The sequence below is a fragment of the Erythrolamprus reginae genome, chromosome 9, assembly GCF_031021105.1.
Source record: "Erythrolamprus reginae isolate rEryReg1 chromosome 9, rEryReg1.hap1, whole genome shotgun sequence".
NCBI lineage: Eukaryota > Metazoa > Chordata > Lepidosauria > Squamata > Dipsadidae > Erythrolamprus > Erythrolamprus reginae.
This window is the reverse complement of record NC_091958.1, coordinates 578,343-605,023: the sequence shown is the minus strand read 5'-3', so window position 1 is coordinate 605,023 and position 26,681 is coordinate 578,343. Positions and strand designations below refer to the sequence as shown.

The window sequence follows — 26,681 nt, the reverse complement described above, 5'->3', positions numbered from 1 at the left end:
CCACTCCTGGACCTCCTGCCAATGGGCAGAGTTGGAAGCGTCTTGGCAATTTTCTGGTAGGCAGCAAGAGTGGGACACCTTCCTCACCTCAGTGGGCCAGTGGAGGCTCTCTCCCTAGAGCCCACCCATCAAAATCCTCAGGGTCCACACCACACCCTCCCTGCCTGACCAGGGAGGATGGCACCAGGGGGAGGTCAATCCTAGTATGAGTAGGCTGGTTATGAGAGAAGACCTGTGTTAAAGGTCAAGGAGGCCTTTAGGAGAGAGGCCTTCTGGGCAGCTATCCTCCCCTCGTGGCACACGGTCCCCAGTAGAGAGGACTGGCTGCGTAAGATAATAAGGCGTTTACTACTGTGATACTTTACTAGTACTTCTTACTCATACTCAAATAGGAGTAAGAACAATCTTGTGGGATCCTTCTTGCCCTGCTCCTTGGCTGAAAAGGTTCCATAGCAGACTACACCGTAGAGTAATTAGCATCAGGCATACAACACTCCATGCCCAGGCAGGTATAGTCTAAAAGACACAAACAGAATTGTGGAGGCACGCAAAAACTTTCAAGTGCAAAATATGATCTCATGTTCGAAATGGACTGTTTCAAACCTTCTGCAGGAATTTCAGGTTCAAAATTGTTATGATATATTTATATTGTATATATTTTGAGGACCTTGCTAAAACTGAAAGTGAAACTAAAGCTGCAAGGAGGCAAATTGCTGGGAGGTAAAGGCAGAATTTCACTTTCTTATTCTAATCAGACTGATGACACTGGATGCAAGGAGGTAAGTCAATAACTATAAATGTCTGTAAAATGTTCAAATTGTTACAAATTTTTTAAAGACTGCTTTATTATTTTTTAAAATAAATGCTTGATCTGAAGAGGCCCAGTGCTTTTGTATCTTCTTTTAAATAGCAATGTATACTTCCAGAAAGACATATCAATTTTAACAGCAGCTGTATAAGTATAGTATGAAATGTAAAAGCATCCTGTTTTAGTATTAAGATAAGGCAGCTGAGTTAAATCCTGACTTAAATGTTTGGAGTAGATCTATTTAAATAATTGGGAGGAATTAATGTACATTTCTCCAGTTCTTTGCTATTTCTATGGGCCAGGCAAACATGCACAGAAATACACACGCACCGTGTATATCGTCTGTACTGTTGGCTGGGAGGCAGAGGCAGAATTGTTTCCCCTTGTTTTCCTCTCCCACAATTAAGATGTGTCTGGTGCATCTTATATATCAAGGGTCAATTTTAAATTTCCAATTAAAACTGAATTAAATCCAATGAATTGCAACAAGTTGCTGAATTAATCAGGAGCAACTCAATCTGAGTCCCTCTAGTCTGGGCGGACTGAGCTGAAAAAACTGGAGCTCAGCCGGAGGAAGAGGCGTGGCCAAAGAATTTGCAACTCAGTCCCTGGCCAATCAGATGAGATGCAAGCAGCGCACAGGAGAAATGGAAGTGTCCACCTACGTATCAGGACAGGGGCTGAACTGACATTCCTTAGGTCTCCAAGCAATGCCTGCTTTTATACTTTCCTTGCTGCTGTATGGAAACCAATTCAGAATCTGTATCTTCATGAAGCAGGACATTTCTTGGTGATCTGTAAGAAAACAGAGGCTTCCCTGGCTCCAAAGCCAAATCCTTTCCACTGAATTAGCCAATCTGACTTAAATGAAGAAAGAGGAATCTTTGCAAACTGGTAATATTTAGATTTGCAGCACTTCAACATCTTGTTACTCCCAATATAGCATTGCTCATTTATGGCTGGACTTTTCTAGATTGCTTAAACACAAACAGCTTTCAAACCAGCTTTTAAGAAATTCAATTTTCCTTCTAACCTGTAAACAGGTTTCCATTTGCCAAAATATTAGCTGCTTGGTGAGTTTCATACTTTGCGTTTGCTAATTCTGTTACTACAGCTCTTAGACATGCTTGGGCCTGTGAATAAGAAGTTCCAACCGTGCTAGGTTTTACAGAGCTGTACTGGTAAATTCTTCATCGTTATTACACTTCTGATTTTACCTCTCTCGTTGGCCTTCTTACATTAACAAACTGAACTTTCAGACAAGACCGAAGGGAAGGTGGCTGCAAGGAGCATCACCCATAAGATCTGGCACCTCCATTAGCTGCAACAGTGTTGGGTTTGCACTAGAGGGGACACACTGGGTCTGAGGGAAAATCCAAATGCCACAATCTGTTCGTGGGACATGTGGTGCAAACTGTTCTGAGGTGTATATATGCAATGCTATGCGCCCCTGTATTTACAATTGCAAGTACCTGAAAATGAGTAGATATTTTTAAATGTTTTAAATAAAATACTCTCCCTAAATCTGGGGCCCTCAAACCTTTTAAACAAGGGGCCAATTCACAGTCCCTCAGACTGTTGGGGGGCCGGACCGGCTGGGTGGGAGTGGCTAGGTCATGTGACTAGGTGGGTGTGGCCAATTTAGCAGTCCATTAAACAATGCACACAATTTAAACGTTGATTTGTTTTGCTCCTGGGAGTGTTTTATTTGCTTTTGTTTGCATGTTGCTTTTTTGGGTTTCTTTTCTTTTTACTAAATCGTTTTTTCAGCTGTTTAGGAATCTAATGGCCCACATCAAAAACTCAGTTTTACAGCAATTCTTCTCAGCCCCAAGGAACTTGAGAAATCTCTCTTTCTCCCTCTCTCTCCCTCTCTCTCTCTCTATCCATCTTCTGGAGGCAGCAGAGGTGAAAAACAGGCCATTTGGGGGCCTATTGGGGCCTCGGTGCAGCCTGTTTTCACCTCCCCTGCCTCCAGAACGTCAAAAGTGAGTCCTGCGCTCGGCCAAAGGGTGGGCGGGCAATCTTGTGGTCCTGTGGGGGCTGGATGAATGGCTTTGGTGGGCCGCATGAGGCCTGCAGGCCATAGTTTGAGGGCCCATGGCCTAAATAGTACTATGTAAAAATAGGTATTACAGCAAAGATCATTTCATCTCCTGTATGAGCTCACCAATCGATCACAATATGATAAAACTTACAGATGCTTCTAGATTGTCAATAACCCACCAAATAAAGTCTTTAAATAGTTAGGCAAACTAGTATAGTGCTGAAAATGTCAGCTGAAGACCAGAGAACCATACCCAGCTAGGAAGCCTATGACTGCCCCAACTCTAACCATGTTGTGAGGACGGAACAGGGATGTGTTTAGACTTTGAAATACTAGGAAAGGGTGCCATGTCCCTTTTTAGCTCTGCTATACCTAACTTTACTTGACCAGTGTTTAAAATAATTGTTCAGGGTCCTTAACAGTTCTGGTTATTCTCTGGCAATGGTAAAACCTATTATTGCAGCCTTTTAAAAAAGAGACTTCCTCTCTGTGTTGTACAAACAGAATATAATCCATTTGTTGTACTTAGTGTTTTTTTTAAACCTCATTCTTGCAGTCTTGCCAATATCCTGTATTTGTTTTTCACAGGAAAGCTTTTAACTTTTCTTTAATGCAAGCTGCATTGTGATACATTCTGCTTGTTTTAATGCTTTATAGCCGTACCACAGAGCACATGGATTCAGAAACTGACCATGCCTCGGCCTCCTACCCCACCCCCAATTTTTCAGTGAGAAAGATGATTTTATTCTGAGCTGGGGCTAGGGTTGTATTTTTTTTATAAAAAGTTTAAAATAGGAGCCTTTCTTGTCTCCCTGTTTTCCCGCACGCACTAAATCTTCATGCTCAATTATCTGACTTATTGTCATAGCTAGGGAGAGATTCACCAATGAAGCATTCCATGCGGATACACAACAGGCAGTTGCCACCACATTTAGGAATCTCACAATTTCCCCCCAAATGCTCAAGTGTCAAACTGACACTCTACTTCCTTGGCTATGGCTCCTTTCCACCAGACTGATCTTTCTTTGTTCACCATCTCTACAAATCTCTCGTTCATTTGGGCCCCCACACGCCTTGTAACTTCGTGCAGCATATTTCTTGGAGGAAGAATTCATAATTTCATTTTCTTTCGGAATTGAGCAAAGGACTCAGCTCCGTCTCTAATCATATGCAAAAAGGCAGGGAAAGTTAGAAACAGTGGGTGTCCTTTCAGAGTTCTAATAGAACATCTTTTCTGGGAATCAGGGGCCACTCACTAGTGTCTGCAAAAAATGGTCCTTCCTGGTCCTCAGTATCAAGCCATAGTATATAGAATCTCTTCCACATCATGGTTCCTTGTCTCAAGAAAAAGCAACTGCACTCAGGTATGAAAAAGAAGCCACCCATCACTCCATCCAGTTCCTGGAAGACCAGGAGACCAATTTTCATTTGTAATTTGCAATAAACAGAAGATACTCCAAATACCTTAGACTACACCATCCATAATTTCTCATCACCAGTAGGAGGAGATAACTGAACCAGGTGTGTTTTATCCCAAGCTTTGAGATTATTGAATTTTTCAGAGTATAAGACGTACTTCCGCCCCAAAAGAGGGTGGAAAAATTGAGTGGGTCTTATACACTAATTGTAGCCCCGCCCACCCACTGCCCCCCACCCTTTGGCCCCTCAAACGGAGCTTTTGGAGGGTAAAAAAACAAGGCGCGGAGGCCAAAATGGCACCCGGGAACAGCTGCTGCCCTTTCGGACCGGTTCCGAGCTTCGCCTGCTGTCCTCACTGGCGTGCCCTGCGATGATCCGTTGCATTTCTGAAGCTGCATATCTGCCCCAACAAAGTGTGTGCGACTGGAGTGAATGCGCTTAGGCACTCACAACCAGCGAACCTGTTGTTAATAATCATCATCATCATCATCATAATTAGATTTATATGCTGCCCCTCTCGGAGGACGGTGGCTAAAGTTCCCCTTTTGGAACCGCTGACTGGAGGCATCCCAGGAGAGGGACCCACCTGATCAGGCTAATGGGTTGAAGCTGACCAGGCTGTTTGCTAAGAACTAGCCAGAGGAATAGCAATGGATGCTGGTGGGCACAGGCAGAATTTGTGGGGGGGTTTCCTTATTTTCCTCCCCCCCAAACTAAGATGCTTATTATTATTATTATTATTATTATTATTATTATTATTAATTGGATTTGTATGCCGCCCCTCTCCGAAAAGTCGGGGCGGTTCACAACAATAACAACAAATCTAATACATTAAAAGAAATCTAAAACCCATTATTTAAAAATCATAAAACACATTCGTACCATACACAAATAATATAACAAATCTAATAAATAAATAAATAACCCAGGGGCTCCGCTTCCCCATGCCTGACGACATAGGTGGGTCTTTAATAGCTTATACTTTGGAGCATCTTATACTCCGAAAAATACGATGTCTGCTTTTACAACAAGGCAATGAGCAGCTACATATGAATGCAGAACACATCCCCACCCACTATTTGTTAATTTAGATTAGAAGAAGTCAGAAGACACAAATGTTATAAAGAAAGAAAGAAAGAACCAACACTGTGTACAGGCCCAGGATTGCAAGTAGCAAGGCCAAGTGATCCTTCCACTTTGTAGCTGGGTCACTGGAGAAAGGAGCTAAAATTAGCACATCCAGACACAGCCTTAGTCACTAAGAGGTTAACTCATCACATATGATTTTAATCCTCTCTGACAGGTTCAGTTAGAAAGTGAAACGCAAGAATTTCTCCTTGTTTGCAGTGATATGAAAGGAAGTGCTAAACAAGTGACAAGTGGAGCCATATCGGTGGGGACAGGAGCTCAGGTCTGGTTCTCGGGGCTTCTGGGCCCACTGGGAGTCGGGAAAGAGTCTGTTTGAAGCCTCCAGAGAGAGTGGGGGGGGGGGGCATTTTTTGCTCTCCCCAAGCTCCCTAGCCTTAAGGAGGGCAAAAATGGCTTCCCACCCCCACCCTGGGTTCCTCCTGAGGCTGATAATGGCCTGTTTGCCCAGTTCCAGTTGGACCGGAAGTTCCCGTTTTTTGCTCTCCCAGGGCTTCAAAGCCTTTCTAGGAGCCTGGGGAGGGCGAAAGCAGCCACTCCTGCCCCCAAGACCCTCCAGAGGCCAGAAATGGTCCATTTGAAGTTGGGAAACAGGCAATTTCTGGCCTCCGGAGAACATCCGGGGGGGGCGGGGGGGTGAGGAGGGCCATCTTTGCCCTCCCTAGGCTCCTAGAAAGGCCCTGAAGCTTGGGGAGAGCAAAAAACAGGAACTTCAGGTTCGACCGGAAGTTGGCAAATGGGTCATTTTCTACCTCTGGAGGGATGGGGAAGGCTGGGTCCTAGGAGGGCAGACCCAGCAAAAAGTATCAGACTCGGTTTTCATTCTGAGTGGAGGAGGACATCCCATCCTGAATGATGGCTCCACCCATGATGGAGAACGTTCCTTCTTGTTTGTATTTCCAGTACAAATTTGAACTGCCTTTATACATTCTAGGCAATTTAGCTGGTGATGTATTCAAATTAGAATTCTTTGTTGGCCAAGTGTGGTTGGATACACAAGAAATTTATCTCCAGTGAATAAGATTTCAGTGTACGTGGCCAACAATATATCGTTTTATTAAAAATATCTGTAAGATTATACGTATAAAGTATAAATTTCAATCCCTCCAGGGACATATTTTCCCATGTGTATACTATGACCAAAGTTTTTATCATAGATTCTTTCACCATGTTTCATTTTTCATAGTTTATACTTTTAGCAACCACATGTTCATCATTTGTACACAAGTCTACTTTAAATTCAATCTTAGTTTGTTCAAAACCATGAATTATTATGTTGTCTAGTTTAAATCTTTCCAATAAATGTAAATAAGAAAACCACTGACCACTATAACCGTTTGCCACCACCAGTCCTTCTCTTGATTTTATTTTGATTCCCCGTGACAAAATCCCAGTATCCCGCAATAAAAGTGAGCTCTTCATTCCTGCCTATTATTTCTCCCCCTATGAAATGCTGCTTCTTGTGCGCAAAGGTGCTTTAGGTCACAGCCTCAGTTTGTATCCATTTCATATTCTCAATGTGGCACATTTACCAGAATGTTTTTTATACCCTCATTAAACTTGATTTATTGTACCCAAAATATCCATGCTACCCAAATCTCAGGCCATGCCCTTCTAACGCCAAAAGCCTTCGAGTTCTCAGCCACATCCAGTTATACCGAAACCAAACATCTGCAAAAGACATTTTCCTATCAAGAAAACCCAAACTCTGCTTTGCCACTTACAGAACTTTGTATTTAACTCGTGATTTTCCCCCTTCCACCAACTAAGATACGTCCTTCTGCCACTGTTTAAATGGTGCATCAGTTGTCAAAACAGGTATTGTCTGCAACAAAAACGTGATTCTAGGCAAGACATTCATTTTCATTATAGAAATTTCCCCCAGCAATGACAGTTGTATCTTAACATATCTGTTTTACCATCATTCCATGTCTTAATACAGTTATTTTCAAATAACATACAATTCATATTTGTCAGAATGATACCCAGATGTTTTACCTTATTCTCGACCTTAAAACACACCTTATTCATCAATTGTTTGTTCTTCTATTTTCACATTTCTGTTTATTAATCTTTAAACCTGCTAATGCACCAAATTAATTTGCCCATTAATGTTTTAATTCCCTTTAAAGAATCTTCCAGAACCAACACCAAGTCATCTACAAATCTTTTGACATGTAAGTTCTTTCTAACTTTTTACTTGCACAAGCCTCTCCTCTTGCCTTACATCTCTATTCAGTATTTCAAGAACAAAATTAACAAAATAGGAGATAGCAGGTAACCTGTCTTGTTCTTTTCTGTATCTCACAGGAGCTGTTAGATCTCCATTTATACTTTCTGTGAAGGGCAAATTGATCTTGCCCATAAGGTTCTCCCCTCTCATACAACATTAATAGAGCCCCCAAATTCATATCTACCATGTAAGTCAAAGCTACAACAACTATAATTTATTTGATCAGAGTAAAATAAAAATAATACATATAGCAGAGATTCATAAGGATGCCCCCTTTCTAGGATGAGGGCCTTGATGAAGCCAAAGAGCTTGTATGCAAAATATAGGCTACGTTGTTGGACATTTGTTTGTTTGTTTGTCTATGCCGCCCAATCCCAAAGGACTCAGGGCGGCTTACAAAATAATATAAAAACAATACAAAAAGATACAATAATAAAAGAAGTTGGATATAATTTTAAAACAAACCCAGTAAAAAAACCCATAGTATAGAAAACAATCACAAACATATGCACACACACACCATTCCTAGGGTTTGTCCCTGAGAGGTGTCCAGAAGAGTCCCCTAAGGCAAACAAGCCACGATGGATGCCCCCGACTCACGGATCGTATTTGCCAACCCGTGTTGGAGAAGCGTGGCCCATTCCTTCCACAAGCCAATACAGCCCCATAAGAGTGCTCCAACCCTAGAGACCACTTCCTCAGCCTTGCAACAGGGGGAAGGGGGCTCACCAAGGGGGATTCGGCCACAAAGCCTTTGCCAAACTGCCTTCCTTGTGGGCAGGCATGAGTCCCCTGGAGAAGGGTGACCTAGACATTTGATAAATCAACCAATGCTCTCAGAATTTCCTTTTCCCCGTGCATATTTTTCCCCACAGAATCCTGCCAGGTCCAGCTCTTTCAAGCTCATTTTCTTCTGCTGCTATCGCCCACTTCATTCCCAACTCTTGGTCCAATTCTGTCCAGCTTTTAGAAAGTTGCTGAGAAGCAGATCAAAAGGCACAAGTCCAGTGCTGCCCATTGCTACTTATGGACCAAAGACCGCAGCTCATGATTTAATAAGAGGCCCAACTTGGAAACTCATAAGACAAACACAGGGCCTTCATCAAAATATTCAAGAAACTACTCCAGTTGAGTGAATTAGATCTTTTACTCTGGCAAATCAATTACAGTAAGAAATCACATTTTCTAATAATTACTTTTTAGTGATAGCTACTCCATCTATTGATTAGAATAGCAACATATGTGAAAGAGAACTGTCCAAATGCAGAAAGAAAACAACTCTTTTATCTTGCAAAGATGCTGGGAGATTAAAGTTTTCTAGCTACATGTAAGAAACAAAATACCAATCACCACCCTGGCAACAACTATCCCCAAACATTTTGAGTTTTTTTGTTACATTACCCTTTAAGAGCCCTGATCTTGACAAACCCTCATCTGCAAGCTTTGCGCAAGAGGAGAACTTTGGTCTTTAGCTGAGCTGAAGGACATGAACCTCTCCTAGCAGAAGTGCTGGTAGGAAAGACCATTTTCCTTTCCACTAACAGGTCACTCAGCTGGCCTCTCCTTGCCCAGTCTCAGTCAGAATTGGAAAACTGGTTAATGTATAACCTTTACAAAGATTCCAACGGATGGGAGGGAGGAGAGGCAGAGATAAGCCACATCATACTTGCTCTGCGGCTGTTGCACTGTAATGAAACTCCTTCAAAAATCACCTTTAATATTCCGAAGAACAATTTCCGTTGCTTCTTTGCAAGTTAGTGATTACTTAATAGGAACTGGCAGAGACGTCAGAAAAAAAGTAAAAAACTTTAGAGTCTCTTTCACAAGTGGCCCTGATTTTTTTTCCTGTTCAAATGACTACATAAAGCTAGTCAATGGCACAAGACTCTGCAAAAACACAACTGAGCCAAGGATGCACAACCTCTCATAAAACTACCCTGCCATCCAGCACTTGGTCGGTGGGTCACTTGCAGCAAGGGCTGGTAGGCATAATAACCTTTTCACATCTCACTCTCTCCTGGCAAGAGGACTCAAGAAGACAACAGCCAATCTCACATTAGACTGCAATTAGCAGAAGGACTCAGAGAGTAAAAAAACAGCTTACTATATTTAATTCTGTATAAAATATTTCTCAGCAAGTTATGTAGCTGTGCAGCTGTGCTACAACCAGCACAAACTGAGCTACTTACCATTAAAAAACCTGGAAAAAACATTATCCACTTTAATCTTTTAAAAATCATATTTATGTGAAATATCCCACTGAAAAAGGCAAACTTGCATAATGAAATAGCATAATATTTACCGATTCCATAGCTGAAAGCAGCAGTTAGCTGGACATAGATAAAATCCAAGAAAAGGGTGTCCCGCAAGCGGTGCTATATTCTGAAAGACAAAAATAGGTCCATAAATATTTCAGAGAAAAATGCAGGCTTAAATTATACACATTTCCCTTTAAATTCTGTTTCCATTTCATTTTGTTTAGCTCTTCCAAAACTCCATTAATACAAAAGGTTCAAACCAATTACTTGACCGAATAGTACAATTAAAATTTTGTATATGTGCAACAAACACGCACACATATATAAGACAGAATTATTTCTGCTCTGTAGTGCCAGAAAGACAAGGGTAGCACATTAATCTTATAGTATAGCAAGTTTATAGGTTGGGATAATTTGCAATTCACAAATTTATGTCACTTGTTATGCTTGCTCTGAGAATTATTTTTTCAAAACAAAGCTTGTAAAAAAAATATCTGAAGAAACTAGTTCATATTCTACTTGTAAAGTAAAGGTATCACTTAAAATTAAACTATTTGTGGCAACTTTTAAAAAGAGAACCAGTGTTCTACAAGCTCACACACAGGAATATCTGGGGTCTGTATTAGCATTTTAGAACAAGTCATGACTCATAACTGCAGAGAAGGAATCTGCTGTTGAGTTCGCCCAGGCAAACCTAGAAAAGGGTTTAGCACATCTAGATGTGCAGCTCTCTCAAGGGAATGCAATAAATGAAAGAATGCATCAAATATTAATTTTATCAATGAAACAGGACAGTTGAATAATTGTCTAACATGATATAGTTTACCAGATTAAGCTAATCACCTTTGGACCTCTAAATCTCTTTGGATGGCAACCCACCTGGAAACCATAGATATCTCTGGAGGAAAAGCAAGACACTGAACCAAAGCCAAGGCTAAAATGCTAAGACTGCAGGAACATGCAGTGGACTTCGTATCAACGAAAAATGACTTTGCATCTCAAAACCATATCTAATGTCAGAGAAACATGGGAAGAATATGTGAGAGGTATAACCATACTGTAGCTCGAATGCTATTTATTTCAGTTCGTATCTTGGTGACAAGCCAGACATGAAGTTGAGGTTTATTTACAGTCCAAAAACAATAATTAGAAATATATCAAATCTGATAGATACATACCTGAGACTTGAGGGCTGAGACAATTAAAATAGTAATATGAACAGGCAAATTAGACCTTGTTCATGTCATAAAACTCTTGAATTGTTACAAATGCAAATGTAGGAGAGAAACAAGCAAAGCCTGGGAGCAAGGTCAAGAGAGGGATTAGTCTTGAGTCCTTACGTTTCCACAAGCGGTCCAGGCCTCCTGGAATTCCACAGGTCTAGTGAGCGCCAATTTTATACTGACAGTTCATTAACTAGGTTCTCAGATAGAGGCCTGAGCAATAAATCAGTTTGACTGGAACTTAAGATGCGGTCCTGATTTTTTTCCACTGACAACAAACTTAAAATTTTAGAGTGTTTTTTGCTTATTCGGCTTATTTGCAATCCTCTCAATAATCAGAGCACTTTTCAAATGTAAAGTGGGGGGAGGGGAACCCACTGGTTTGCAGAAGTGGCTGCGTACTCCCTAAGACTGCTCGGTTCCAATAACATTAGAACTGCAAATATACTAGACAAGGTTGATCATTTTTCTTTTATTATAATCACAACCTTAGATCTTTATTCCTATTTCCATTCTATTCTATTTTAACTTTTGATATATGTTACTTATTTGTCTACTGCTGCCTTTCATAGAATTGCATTTAATATAATTAAAGTAAGCTATTTGAAATAAATACTTGGACAGACTGAACTACTGGGAATGTGGAATGTGACTTAGGCTATATTATTAGTTTATTGTAAGAGATGATACAAATTGGTATATGTGTTGTCATGTATGTTTTTGCAATGTGGAAAAAAACTTTTTTCAAAAAAAAAGGAATACAAACATAAAGGTAAAAAAAATCTCTGAACTTGAAAAACTAAACCAATGGAGAACCTGGCAAAACAAACCAACCCAGAAGGATAATGACAAAAGATTCGATTTCAATGCCTTTTTCTGGGAGTAAAAACCACACCAGCAGCCACCAAACAATGTCAAACCATCTAAATTGGAATATATGCGAAAGGAGAATTCATTTTAGGGACAGGTGGTGGGTGAACTTTCAGGGCACAGGGCAAAGTACGGAACAGATGGAGAGAGGGAATTCAGAAATAAAAAGCAAAGACTCTGACTGGTGTGTGTTTTTTTAAAGTGCTCTCCTGAAAAGAAAAATGCCTTTCTAATATTACCGCTTCTATTTCAGGGAGCTGCCACAGGGATCTTTTGCAATGCTAAACAGAAAGAGGCAGCATGGGATGCAGAGATGAAACAAAGCAAGTAAAATGATACATTTTATTGATTCTACTTGTATAGGCACCATTGTGCAAACTTCACGGAACTTTTAGAATAGCAAAACTAATCTCCATCCCTGATCACCATATTTTTATCTGAGTCTTCTTTCAAAAAGTCCATAGGATTTTTACAATTTTCCCTAATCATGATCAGTTAGAGCAAAATAACATATTCTAAAACAAGCTAATGAGCCGTATGCTTCAGGAGGAATATACCCCTAGACCCAGGAACCAACGTTTTCATTGTGACACCCATACAATCTTATTTTATTTATTATTATTAGAAACATAGAAACAGAGAAGACTGACGGCAGAAAAAGACCTCCTGGTCCATCTAGTCTGCCCTTATACTATTTCCTGTATTTTATCTTAGGATGGATATATGTTTATCCCAGGCATGTTTCAATTCAGTTACTGTGGATTGACCAACCATGTCTGCTGGAAGTTTGTTCCAAGGATCTACTACTCTTTCAGTAAAATAATATTTTCTCATGTTGCTTTTGATCTTTCCCCCAACTAACTTCAGATTGTGTCCCCTTGTTCTTGTGTTCACTTTCCTATTAAAAACACTTCCCTCCTGGACCTTATTTAACCCTTTAATATATTTAAATGTTTCGATCATGTCCCCCCTTTTCCTTCTGTCCTCCAGACTAGACAGATTGAGTTCATGAAGTCTTTCCTGATACGTTTTATGCTTAAGACCTTTCACCATTCTTGTAGCCCTTCTTTGGACCCCTTCAATTTGATCCATATCTCCTTGTAGGTGAGGTCTCCAGAACTGAACACAGTATTCCAAATGTGGTCTCACCAGCATTCTATATAGCGGGATCATAATCTCCCTCTTCCTGCTTGTTATACCTCTAGCTATGCAGCCAAGCATCCTACTTGCTTTCCCTACCGCCTGACTGCACTGTTCACCCATTTTGAGACTGTCAGAAATCACTACCCCTAAATCCTTTTCTTTTGAAGTATTTGCTAACACAGAACTGCCGATACAATACTCAGATTGAGGATTCCTTTTCCCCAAGTGCATTATTTTACATTTGGAAACATTAAACTGCAGTTTCCATTGCTTTGACCATTTATCTAGTAAAGCTAAATCATTTACCATATTACAGACGCCTCCAGGAATATCAACCCTATTGCACACTTTAGAGTCATCGGCAAATAGGCAAACCTTCCCTACCAAACCTTCCCCTATGTCACTCACAAACATATTAAAAAGAATAGGACCCAGAACAGACCCTTGTGGCACACCGCTTGTAACCTGACTCTGCTCAGAATACTCGCCGTTAACAATAACTCTCTGATGTCTACGCTTCAGCCAGCTGCAAATCCATTGAACTATCCAGGGATTAAGTCCAATCTTCACTAATTTATCTATCAGCTCTTTATGTGGAACCATATCAAAGGCTTTGCTGAAGTCCAGGGAGGCAATATCCACGGCACCACCTTCATCCAACACCTTTGTGACATAGTCAAAGAAATCAATGAGATTAGTCTGACATGATTTGCCTTCAGTAAAGCCATGCTGATTTGGGTCCAATAAGTTATTGTTTTTTAGGTGCTGATTTATCCTCTTTTTGAGTAGAGTCTCCATCATTTTAACTACAACTGATGTATTATTTATTTATTATTTAGATTTGTATGCCGCCCCTCTCCGCAGACTCGGGGCAGCTCACGACAAAATAAAACAATTCATAACAATCCTTCCTGTATCACCACTGGGCAATTTATTATTTCAGTTAAGAATTTAATTACCATAAAATTTGTAAATTTCAGCCCCTAATTAAAACAAAATCTGTGAGGAAAAGTATCCAAGCAAATTAACTTCATACTCTGCTGTAGCTGTTTGCTGAAGTTTGTAAATTTGGCGGCAGCAATAATTTTGCAGAGGTCTTGGTGTACGCAAAGATCTCCCACCAGCATCCGTGCTCGTAGCTTCCTGAGCCAGCCCACCAAGGCTCGGGCGGAAAACGATGCCGCAAGGGAGGCCCCAACCGCCCAGAGGTGGAGAGTCCTCTCCTCCTTTCGCTCCTCTGCTTTCAAGGCATCCGCTGCGCCCGGTGGCAGGAACCGCCGGGATGGGAACAAACGCCTGGTGAGGCCCATTGCCTCTTTATGACGTCCAGGAACCTCCTGGGGGCAAAGAGAGCCTCCGTCTCAGGGGTCTGCTCAGCCCTCGAGTGGGATTCGGTGCAGTGCTCCGTGCCTTGGAAAGCTGAGCCTTAAAGGAGGTTGGATTAAGCAGACCCTTGAAGGCCACTGTACGGGGAGGATCTCTTTCCTAGCCTGAAAAATCCCCCTCCCCCTCTGAAAGGGAGGGCTGGTTTCGGGTGGAAGGTTCTGGGGAATTAGGCCCTTGGTAGCTGGCAGCCTCACCTGCGGGTTGCCAAAATCCAGTCTGTAGGGCTTGCCCAGCTGCAGGGATGGCAAGGTGCTGACGCTGTTGCAGTCACTCAAGCAATTCCCTCTCGGATCGCTTGAGCTCTCCAAGCTTCATGAATTGGGAGGGGGGCATGTCTTGCTCCTAAAGCACCCCAGGGCGGAGCCCAGCAATGTTGGGGTAAATGTGGCCTAGGAAGCGGATGTGGTCCCTGTGAGGGGCTGCCCTACTTCTGTAACTGGCACTGGAGAATGGGCAGAATGTTCCGCAGTTCTTGTAGGCCCTGAAAGGCCGTGTGGCGCTAACTGCTCGCCAGGGCCAACTGGGGATGGCTGTAAGGTCCTCTCAGAAAACTAGCACAAAATTGTGCTGATCTTGGGACCCGACTGTCTCTGCCTATCAGATCCCTTTCGGTCTTATCTAAGATCTCATGCATCTGCTTGGCTGCCTCCTCCTCGGCCCTGGAGAGCTTCTTGTGGGCACAAGCCTTAGCTCCACTCTTGACCGCTGCTACCAGGCCAGATGACCTGGGCTTGACTGGGCCCTTAGCATTCCTGACTGTGGCCCAAGGAGGCCAGGCTTCCTCCTGATTTGGGCCAGAGCCCTCACAAGCGCCCAGTAGGCCCGTTGGGTGGTTTTTCACTCTCCCAGGCTTCAGGTTCCCAAACTTCTGGTAGGCCTGTTTTCCATCATCCGCAGGCTCCGGAGGCTTTCCTGAAGCCTGGGGAAGGTGAAAAATGGCCCAATGGGCCTACCGGACGTGCAGAGGCTTCAGTGCGGCCTGCACACATGCGTGGATGGGGGCAGCGTGGAGGGAGTTGCTCGCACACACACGTGCCCTTTTGGCACGTCAGGCATGGGGGAATTGAGACATCTCCCCCGGGCCTATACAGTTTATGCATGGTATGTTTGTGTGTATGTTTGCTTTTAATAAGGGCTTTTTAGTGATTTTTAAATTATTAGATTTGTTGTACATTGTTTTATTGTTGTTATGAGCTGCCCCGAGTCTGCGGAGGGGCGGCATACAAATCTAATTAATAATAATAATAATAATAATAATAATAATAATAGGTCCATCATCACTGCTTTAAGCAATATTAGGTTTGTATCCAACAGAAATTTATAAATGTAGCAACAACAGAAATTTACTGCAAAATGCTATATGGTTCCTAAAATTTTAATCTATCTTTTATGTAACCTTAAAGTAAAAAACACCAAGATAACTAAGTTGGTCTTTGCTTCTTCTTCCCCATTCCCTCCACATCTTTTCCACCCCTTAAATATCATTAACTGATTTACTTGTTGATAAACGTAAGGTGTGAGCATAAGCATTGAGTGGCATATTAGTAACAATTTAATTTATTTATTTATTTATTAGATTTGTATGCTGCCCCTCTCTGTAGACTTGGGGCGGCTCATAACAATAATAAAACAATGTATGACAAATCTAATATTTAAAGTAACTAAAAACCCCTTATTAAAAAGCAAAACATACACACAAACATACCATGCATAAATTGTATAGACCTGGGAGGAAGGGGATATCTCAATTCCCCCATGCCTGACGACAGAGGTGGGTTTTAAGGAGCTTACGAAAGGCAAGGAGGGTGGGGGCAGTCCTGATCTCTGGGTCGAGCTGGTTCCAGAGGGTCGGGGGCCCCACAGAGAAGGCTCTTCCCCTGGGTCCCGCCAAACGACACTGTTTAGTCGATGGGACCCGGAGAAGGCCAACGCTGTGGGACCTAACTGGTTGCTGGGATTCGTGCGGCAGAAGGCGGTCCCGGAGATATACTGTTTAGCCAGAAATGCCACAAAGCAATGTCCTGTTTACAATGGGCAACTTTGCTATTAAAAGTATTAAAAGCTTAATCCCATATTCTGGATAAAATATACTCTTTTTCCAGTAGGCAAACAAAATAACATGCTTGAAGTCTATGGATTAGCATTGGATGTGATACAGAATTAAGAATAAGTACAATTTGTTCACACTCCTATTACAAGTCCAGTCGATTCCCTTTCAGGTGACACCCGAGGCCTTTTCAGGTGCATCACTTCTGCCTCTTAGTTGCACACCGAACTTTAAAACTGCCCTTCAATTGCCAAGAACTGCAAGTTTTAGCAAAAGGAATGATTTACTGGACACATGCAATGGTCTGATGATTATTTCAACAGACAACCTTTTCCTCCAGAGACAGCTTAAAAAAATTAATGGCTCCAAAATACCCAAACACACTTAGGCCAAGCTTCAAAAGACTGGCTGCATACAGGATGCACCAAAACCAGGCCCTGCAGGCCAATCACCATGTGCTTTGTTGCTTTCTTCAAAGAGCACATCAAGAAATGTTCAGAAGCCACCTGTTGAATACAGGAGAGTTTGGAGGAAAATGACAACCAAATCAAATATTTAATGTATATAATAAATAGTCTCTATACCATACCCCCAAAAACTAGTCACAGCAGAGCAGAAAGGATGTAGAATGGCCATAGGAGCCAGGAACCTTCTCAAGTCCCCTCCAAGGCAGGATTCACCCACCGGATTCCGAAAGAAACGCTCGGACAATCCCACCAGCCCTTGCCTGCACAGAAGCATTTGGCCAGATGGAAGGAACTTGCTTAATTCAAGCCAATGTCTCTTCTCTCAGCTATTTTTGTGCTCGAAAAGAAACAGAGGACTCTGAACATTCCCACAAGAACGTGGTTTTTAGAAACATCTTATCATCAAGAGGAAAGCGTTTAGAACAGGGGGAGGGGTGGCAGCCAATGGGTACATTAAGTAATTTCGATTGTGTCTTCCGACAGTTCTCATCATTTACTTATGGAAACGGAAGCTGAGCCTCAAAATTAAGGATGACAACAAGTTTTCTGATTTTTGTTTTGGTTTACGGTTTGGATTCTTTTTATTTTCAGGCTGTAGTTTGCCTATCTATGCTACTAAACGGGGATATGGCCAGTTCTGTTAATCTATAAGGACATGATGTTTATCTGTTGATTTTTACATAAGAAACCGATTGCTTTTTTTTAAAAAAAAACCCCAACCTTGAAAAGCCAGATGAACGAAGCAGAAATTCATTTTCCTTTAGCATAAATATCCCTTTATAATATGGCCATTTTTAAATAAAGAACAGAAATGTCAAGCTTTTAAGGACAAGGCAGACAATAAGAGAACCATTTGTTGCTTTATAAAACGTTTTAAAAGGTATTTCTTCTTCATGTAAGCATATGTGAATGCCTGCATTTCAAAATATTAAATTTTTTGAAAGAACTCCCTCCATCACACAGAAGTAAAATATCTCCAATAAAATTGTTAGCTACCGAAATCTAAAATACAAGGTTTGAAACCCACTCAACAGATGCTATAGAAATTTTAAGACCCCATGAGAAATGCAATTCTTGTACTCAAAAGAACTATTTGTGAAAGATATTTACATTACATTCTGAGAGGTGCTGGAAGACCTGCAATCCTGCTACAATATGTGAAGAACATTTCCAAGCCGGCAAAATTCCATGGCCAAAAAACTGCAACATGACTAACACATCTTCATTTTAAAAAGGCACTATAACCTAGCACTTGTTAGCAATCACTGCTACATTGGACTGAGTTTCCATAACAACAGGAGGAAAAAAAATAAAGCAAAATACAGTTCAGAGAAAAAATTATACCCTTAACAATACAATTCCTACAATGCAGGAACCTTAGCGGTATGGCTGATAGGACGCTTCACATACACATCTTGCAAATTGACAAAAATCAAGAGGAATAACAGGCACAATTATTTCTGAGATATATTCTTCATAACTACTTTTTCCCCATTTGATTCAAACAGCCTTAGATCAGTAATAGCTTAAAAACAAATTGCTACAATTATATTTTAAGCACTGATGTAAGAGGCACACTATCCGAATATACTAAAGCTGTGATTTTCCTATCAAAGACAAGCAAGCTGGGGTCTGTGTGCTGTGGGTTTTCCAAAACAACACATGGCGCTGAACCAGATATTAGAGATTATTTGAATTTTGAAATTATTTGGGCTAGAAAACATTTCCCTCGCTTAAGGACTTGCAGGTGAGATGGTTATTTGCTTACCCAAATAGACGTGTCAAACAAGTCTACATACCTCAAAATTATTTTAATACTCATCAATAGCTTAGTTCAGATCAGCAACTAATAAATATGAATGCAGACATCTGAATCTGTTTTTTTTCTAGAACCTGACAAAGTTCCATAAACAACTACATGTAATCAGAAACTGAACCAAATAAAAGGATTTATGAAAAGTAAATAAAAAACATCAGATTAATTTAGGACTATTAAATGTCACAGTAAAAGACAGTCAGAGAAGAAAACCAAGATCTAGCCAGGCTCATTCGGGATTGCAATTATTAGATAATAAATCACAATCATTAAAAATATTTTAATGTAGATTACTATCTATAGAGGGGCCAAAACAGGGTTCTAGAAAGCATCCACAGGCAACTTCTATGTATACAGCTTTTCATAGGACAATTGTAAGATTTGTCAACTTCCAATATGCACAATATTTAAGCATAATTACTACAACATACCTCACTGGCTAGTAGGCATCTACAGCATTATATCAATAAACAAAAGGGTCAGAATTTGCTACAATTAATTGAAGTACACTATAAAGCTGAGAATCTTGGCTCTGGGAACCAAACTGAATAAATAATAAAGAGGGTTACTGTCTCCTCCAGATGATTTCACTCTGCTAACTCAACCTTAGCCACCTAAAATATAATGCTGGTAGGAAAGTATCTCCACGTCCTCTTGCTTATTCCAAACTTTAGCAGGTCTGACTCATGAAGAAAGAATGCAGAAGTTTTCAAAGCTGCCAACCGTGCTGCAGGAGGAGGAGGAGGAGGAGGAGGAGGAGGAAGGACCCTGTGGCTGACTGGGGCTGGCTCTCCCTCCAGGCATCTGCTTCTGTGTAAACTTACCCTGCATGACCAAATGCACACACTGCCTTTCTATCTTCCTAGAGACACTTCCGGAAGGAGAATTTTAACACTCTTCTTAAGATTTTCTTCTCAAAATAAATAGAGCCCCTTATGACCTAAACTGGCACCGAGTCACAATTTATGATCATAGATTATTCCTTTTTAAAGGTTGCTGAACTTATTGTTGAATATAAAAACTAATTTGTCAACAATATTATATGTAATGTTTACAGCCAAAGCCCTTTAGAAGCCAAGGGTGGGAGGACCCCTATTTGCACAGACTGAACTCAAAGGAAGCTGCTTCCATACAATACAAAGATGAATTATCAAGAGGGGTAAAATTGCCTTTTCACATTTCACTGATGAGAAAATTCCTGGGATGCAAGGAAAAACTTTGCTACTCAAAGACAGATAATTACTGCTGCAATTATAGCAATTCTATTGGTCAGACTTCCTGATCCCAAACAAAGTTATCTGATCTTGTACTAAAGGCACAGCAGAAACTCAAAGCATAATAAACTAAACAGTAATTATAGCAAATTACCTGCTTTAAAAGTATGTTTAGAACCATAAAAAGTAAGGTAAACTCAACGGCTGTTGACCATATGGTCAGATCCATCTTGTTTTCCTCTGACAACGCAAAAGTGGTCGATGCTTTTTTAGGAAGTACATGATTGCATACCAATGTTTACAACATTGATTTTTGCAACATTCAGATCAACCAAAAAAGATTTTATCCGGAATCAATGCTTCAATGCGTCAGCTAAAAATAACTGTTACAAAATGAATGAAATCTGTTTACAAACTTTAGACTTTCTTTCTCAGTTGCTGGATTACGGTACTAAGGCTTCGGTACTAAGGCTTCGGCATGAAAGCCAGAAAGTGACAATGCAAACTCATGGCAACACTTTGAATTAAAATCTATCAAGGACATGTTGAAAATACTGGAAGATAAAAGCCTCCAGTACAACTGAAGTCCATACCCCAAAGGAGAAAGAGGGGCTAGAGGTTATATAAGGCTGGGGTTAATCATATGAAATCATAATTCATTTGCTTATTTCCAGCACAATTTATTTGAAGAAATAATAATAATGTAGAATTTACAAGTCACATTTAATACATTAAAAAAACTTACTAAATCTTCTCCAAGAAGATCAGAATGCTACATAGATCAATCCAATTGATCTTCAGTTCAATCTTTTCAGGTAATTTTTACTAGGAAAAGAGGACTGGTTTGTAATATTTTTTATGTCCATAGCTGAATACTGAACTTAGATCTCTCCAGTTGTCCTATCGACATGGAAAAAAGGTTCTGCTTTTCAGAACCCACCAGCAGTAATGAAGGGACAAGCAGTCTAGAAAGACATCACAGGCCAGAATTTGGTAGAGCAACAATGTAAGTCTTGTAAAATATATATATATATATTTTCAGATGCTATGATATGTCCATAGCTAGAAAAGTACAGGTCAGAATGGTGCAAGCAATGGTATTTCCTTTTGGCACACTATGGACACAAAAACAGGATTCTGAAGAAGTGGTATTATTGATCGAGTCTACGGAGAGGGGCGGCATACAAATCTAATAAAGAAATATTTCTGAACGTTGGGATTGGAGAAGATGCCTGAGAATCCCATGGACCAGGAAAACAAACCTATGAATGCACCACTGAAATATCTGAAGGATCAAATTAGAGAGAATTCTGGGTTGGGGGATGGGGTAAGGACACCTACCTATGTGGTCACTAAGATGTCACATAATCAGTTGTCCTATCAATCTGCCTCCAGAACAACCCTCTGAATGCCCAATTCCAATGCGATTGCTTTCTTGTCACAGCTATGTCAATGGACCAGAAGGCATGAATTGGATCCCATGATTTCCAATTACACTTCCCGATCATTGGATCCATCTCTAGAGTGCACTCAAAACAACCAAGACCAGAAAGCATCTCTAAAGCTTGCCTAAAACATTTGAAAGTATAAAACATCAATTGTATTATTTAATATATATATTGAAAGCAACCATGATGAGTTCCCCCCGGGTCAGAATGGTTTGCCCGAATCGGTACTGACCTGCTAGGGACATCAAGATGATGTCGCCGAACCAGATTGGTCGGTTTGGGTCCATAGGTGCCATCTATTTTTTAATTTATTTTTAAAAACATTTCAGTTTTTTCTGCTTCTGCGCAGGCGCAGAAGCCCAGTTTCTGCACTTGCACATATGTCACCATCTTGCTTTTGGGTTGTTTTTTTTAAAGTTGGATTTTTCTCTACTATGCCACGACTCAAAGCCTCAACAGGCAGGCTGCCAAGTTCCGGTGTGGCAGAGTGCTTCCTTGGCCTCTCCCGAGCAATGACCACCACCGCCACCAGCTCTCCCAAGCAAACTCTCCGCCATCCAGGAACTGTGCCATGCAGGAAAACTCCCCATGCGTGGCGCGGTTCCAGGATGGCAGAGGGCCGAGTCAAACTCTGCCCCCACCCCCACCCCCGCCAGTGCTGCCAGACAAATCCATGCAGAACGACGGAAACCATCCTGGAGGAAGGACTGGACTCACCAGCGAGGGGGGCCCACCCCACCCTATTTCTATCCAACCCAGCAGTCGGTGAAAAGAGGGGAACCTTCCACGTCCCCTCTTTTATTTGCCCAAATTTAACTCATTCCAAAGCTCTTCTGGCCCAGCACAATGCAGACGCCGGGTCCACACAAGCATTTTCCCAGGCTGTTTAATATTGCCGGATTTGAACCTATTGCACATCTGCATAGGATTAAATAGTGTGTTTTGGATGTTCAGTAATAGTAAATAGACAGAGAAATTGTATCTCCTTGAGGCCTTTAAAGTGAGAAGAGGCCAGGCACTCCAACCCTTGACGAGTGACATAGTTGGCCAGCCCCCACCCAGTCACATGACAACCAAACCACACCAAATGGTAGTACGGTATAAAAAATTGGAACCCATCCGACAAATACACATACCTGTGAACAATTAACATATATTCCTGTCTAATAAAAAATGTGAATTAGAGTAGAACGCAATAGCAAGGAAGTAAACAATATTGATTTTCAGCAAACAATATGTGAACTAGGGAAACCACTCCAAACTCTGAAGGCAAATGACCTTTATCGGGACTAAATAAAATTAACACAAAAGGGTGGTTACCATGGATTTATATTTTTAACTGGGAAGCAGAATAGCAGAATCTACTTTCATTTTTAAAATATGCCCATGTTCTAGTGAAGAATTCCATTCAGAATTGCCAGTCCGGATAACTGCCTGATGCCCCCTCTTCCCAGAACCAAAGACAACACCCCTCGCTCCGCCTATCAGTGGCCAGGGGACCTAGGAGGGAGAGCCAGCGGCCTGGCCTCCTGGTCCTGCAGGCAGGCTTCTCGGAGGCCTTTGCTTGGCCCCTTGGCAAACAACATGCAGGGCTTCTCTCTGGTGCTGGAGGGTTCTCATATGTAGTATTTATAGCTCTTAATTTAAATGGAAGATGAAACAAATGATTTCATTATTTCCACACGAGTTCCCCAATCCTCCCTGCCACCATTTTCCTATCATAGTTGGATAGTCTGTATTTCGGTATCTGTATTTCTGCTGAGACCATTTCACATATGTAAAAACACAACCCTACACCCTCGTTTTATGTAGCTACCCAGTGAAAAAGTTATGAAAGCAATCGTGCAGTTAGGTCTAAAAGAAATTTTCCCAAAGGACATCAGAAGGTGCTACATTCCCATGAAGTCCACTGCTCTTTGACACAGAAAGAAGCTCAGCACTGACCATTTAAACCAGGGGTGTCAACCTCGATTTCATTGAGGGCTGCATTAGGATTGAGTTTGGCCTGGGGGGTAGGGGGCGGGGAGGGCATGGGCAGCTTGACATCACTCCCGTCAGGGGCGCCTGTGCTTCCTGAGCACTCTGCCGGCAGAAATCGGCTCCCAGGCTCCAGCTTCGACTGCAACTGTTTCTGTTTTCACTGGCAGAAGGCTACAGGAGGCCGTGGAGGCTGAAAACAGAACTCAGGAGCCCATTTTCGCTGGCAGAAGCACTATGGGCTGGTCCTTTGCTGTTTCCAGGGTGGCCCCCCGGGCCAGATCAAAGTACCCCACTGGCCGGATCTATGCCCTGGACCCTGAGTTTGATACCCCTGATTTAAACAATTGCACTATGGTACATGCATCATTCTAAGCCAACTTGTAAAGCTGGACTTAACACCTTTCATGAGCATTATGATTTAGTAAATGACCTACACATAAACAAAGCATGCCTTCACACTGGGTGAAGGCTCAGCCATTCAGTTGACCACCTAGAATAGTCTCTGGAGTAAATTCCATTATTTCACATCGGCAGCATGCCCAATAACTAGGGACATGGCTTCAACAGCTGCACACGGCCTTTCCCAAATGCTAGCAACATTCCTTTCCCTAGTCACAGCCAATGAAAGGCAGCAGGACTATTAGTGGGCTCTGGTTATGAAATTGCTCTTCACAACAAGCACGATGAGACTGCTGTGTTTTCTAATCATAAGGAAAATCCAAGGTTGCTATTCTCTCTGCCACCCTTGAAGCCCATTTGTTCTCTTCTTTTTTCTAGCAAAAACTTTAAAAACTGGATCATCTACAATAAAAAATATGTTACCAATAAATATATAATCCTCATAAAGGTTAAACAATTCTACAGGAGTTCAGACAATGCGTGATAGGTTTATCAAAATATTATTCAACAATTAAGAATATCTGCCCTTAAAAACATATCTGTTCTATATCAAAGTCCATTCTGCTGTTACAAGCAGATAATCTTCTCTACTGTTTTAAAAAGAGGCCCAGAGTCTGCCCACAGACTCCTTCAGGATAAATAATTTACCGCATAAATGCCAAGGGCAGTGCAGCAAACCAGTGGCAGATGGCAGGGGCATTGCTGACAAGAATGGGGATGCTTAGTTTTCTCTGTAAAAACAATGAGAGGAGGAGGAGGAGGAGATCTAGCTTCTCTCAGGTCATGTCCCCCCCCCCCAGCAAAAATTGAAATATTCTGAATAGCTATGAGGAAGTACCTGCTGAATTCCCATAGGTGTCAATTTTTCATCTCAACTGTGCCAACGGAACAGTCTTACTCACATAATGAGCTAAAAAAGCAGCTTGCTCGAAAAGGGACAGATTTAAGCACTGCTCAAAATCTATATAGCAACTTTCGAAGAAATTGCAAGATTTGTCAAAAAGGTTTAAATATAGTTTCTTCAATATTTTAACGCATGAAATATGATTATAACAACAAAGGGAAAATGAGAAATTAGATTAGCAGTATTCTCAAAAGAAAAGCATGTCATTTCCACTTAGATTTCTCAACTTAATAAAGCAACTTAAATAAAATTAAGACATTCATATAAAATACATTGCTTAATCCTTTCAGTTTTGTAACGTTATGTTTATAGAACCAAAGGTCAGAGTAAAACTTCAAGGAAAAACATAGCTTGAAGAAACAATGCTATAGGATTATAAAAGATTTAAAAATTAGGTCAGGCCTCATAATTAAGGTTCAGTATTTTCTCTTAAATCCAACCAGTATATGAACCAGGTTTACAGAGTTCTAAAACCACAGCAAAAAACCCCAAAGCAAAACAAAGCAAACATGTAGAGAGTCAAGTACTGTATTACTAACACAAGATACCGGAAACCCCTCCCCCACTCGGGTGGACTCCATCCATTCTGGTGACCTAAGGGCTGGGGAAATCCTCCCAGATGAAATAGCAGCCACTGTCTGCACTCTTGGTCCCCAGAGCCACTGGCTTTTTTTAATAAGTCCATTTAGAAAAGGGATATACTGTATTGACAACAAGAAAAGCAACTCTATTTTTTTTTTTAAAAACCCATAGATCCTTCTCAAATGAGTTCTCTACGCAGGAGCACAGAGAAGCTTTTGGGGACACAAGAGCTGAAGCCTTGAACCACTCACTAGGAGGAACCTGGCCTCCTCCTCACCAGCCAGCTCCTCTCAGCAAGTCCCCCAGCTGCCTTGGAGTGAGTCCCACCTCAGACAGCTAATTGTCCCTGAGGCCATCGGTTAAGCATCAATGTTTGTTAACTGTCATTTTGAGGTGGAAGACACTGTGGACACCCCCCCACCCCCAACATCCACCCCCTTGAGAGAGGGATTTATCAAGGGTTTTTCAGACAAAGCCCTGTTGTCTTATAACCTTTTTCACATCTAAGTTGAAAACAAAACTGTAAGCCAGCTCTCAGATTTGTCCTATGGGCTTCAAGTTACAAGTAGTATTTATACACCAGGGTAAATGTTAACAACAATCATTTGCTTTATCTTTGTCAGTACAGAAATAAAGACATTATTTCTGCCCTTATTGTGCTTTTTATTTTTCATTCTGTCTCATGTCTACGTTTCCTTAGATCTTCCAGTAGATTAAATCTTGAATTTAATAACAACTTATCCTAGACTCACCAGACATGATATTAAAATACTTTGCCATACCTCCCTGAAAGAGCCTAATAATTTTAAAATGCCATTTGCAAAGTGAAATGCCATTTTTAAGTCTATCCCTGGCAAGAAAGTATTATCTTTAATATGATTTCATAGCACTTTCCAAATCACAATTAAATGTCCTGATTAAATGTAAGTAAATCTGGCTACATATATTTCAAATGGGCTTTATTTTGTTGTTAAAATGCTTCTAAAGTATGGGTGAGACAACAGAAGCTTATTTGGAAAACTGTATGAAGGGAGCAGCAAGATTAAAATTATCATTAAGACCCTTTTTAACTGAACCACACTAAGAAAACCTATTGCATTTAAAATAGTGAATACAGCAAACCAATTAAAAGACATAGGTGGATTAAAAAACCCAAATACAAGTAGTAGTAGTAGTAGCAGCAGCAATGCTGCAGATATCAAGTTTGAATCAAAGGACAATGCAGCTTTTTCTACTCCGCTCCCTGTTCTATAGCCATAAATATGATGGACATATTTGTCCCTGCATTTTG

The 26,681-nt window shown here is 41.1% G+C and overlaps 1 protein-coding gene across 2 annotated transcripts in view; it reads right to left on the bottom strand.

The window, feature by feature from the left end:
• ANKRD11 (ankyrin repeat domain containing 11) overlaps positions 1-26,681 on the bottom strand; it is a 122,128-nt gene that overhangs the window by 92,430 nt on the left and 3,017 nt on the right. The window contains exon 2 of one of the 2 annotated variants that reach the window (XM_070761760.1): positions 9,956-10,035. The gene's annotated coding sequence lies outside the window, so the exon portion shown is untranslated. Of the gene's footprint in view, positions 1-9,955; positions 10,037-26,681 lie in introns of those variants that run through there. The other variant, XM_070761762.1, reaches the window with a different exon arrangement.